Here is a 642-nt window from a genome sequence, read left to right on the forward strand (position 1 = left end):
ATATTCTTTCCTATTTGGGTGGAATGTTCTATAGATGTCTGTTAAGTCCATTTGCTTCATTACCTCCAATAATTCTCTTAATTCTCTATTAGGCTATTTTTTTTTTTTTGAGACAGGATTTCTCTGTGTAGCTTTGGTGCCTGTCCTGGAACTAGCTCTTATAGACCCGGCTGGCCTCAAACTCAGTGATTCGCCTACCTCTGCCTCCCAAGTACGGGGATTAAAGACGTGCATCACCACCGCCCAGCCTTTTCTTGTTAGTTATTGCTGGTATTTTAAGTTTTAGAAAACTAGCCCAAGGATAAATGTGGTCTATGGGTCAGGGAGCTTTCATTTTTTGTGTGTGGAAATTATAGGATGGATCTATCAATGTCTGCACTGAGCCAGAGGCAATATCAAGTCACTGCGCTTGCCCTGATGGTCCTGTTTATGTTTTACTTTTTTGGTGAGGGCAGGGGTCAGATAAGGGAAACAAGCACGAGACTAGGACCTATTTCACAGAGGTGTGTCTCAGGAACGGTGCACCGGATGGGGGCAGGGGTCTGTGTCAGGTGAACAGCATACCAGGGAACAGAAGCAGGAAAGGGCAGCCTGCGCAGGCTGGGGCTGGGGCTGGGGCTGGGGCTGGGGCTGGGGCTGGGG

Source organism: Microtus ochrogaster, chromosome 6, assembly GCF_000317375.1.
Source record: "Microtus ochrogaster isolate Prairie Vole_2 chromosome 6, MicOch1.0, whole genome shotgun sequence".
In the NCBI taxonomy this organism is placed as follows: domain Eukaryota; kingdom Metazoa; phylum Chordata; class Mammalia; order Rodentia; family Cricetidae; genus Microtus; species Microtus ochrogaster.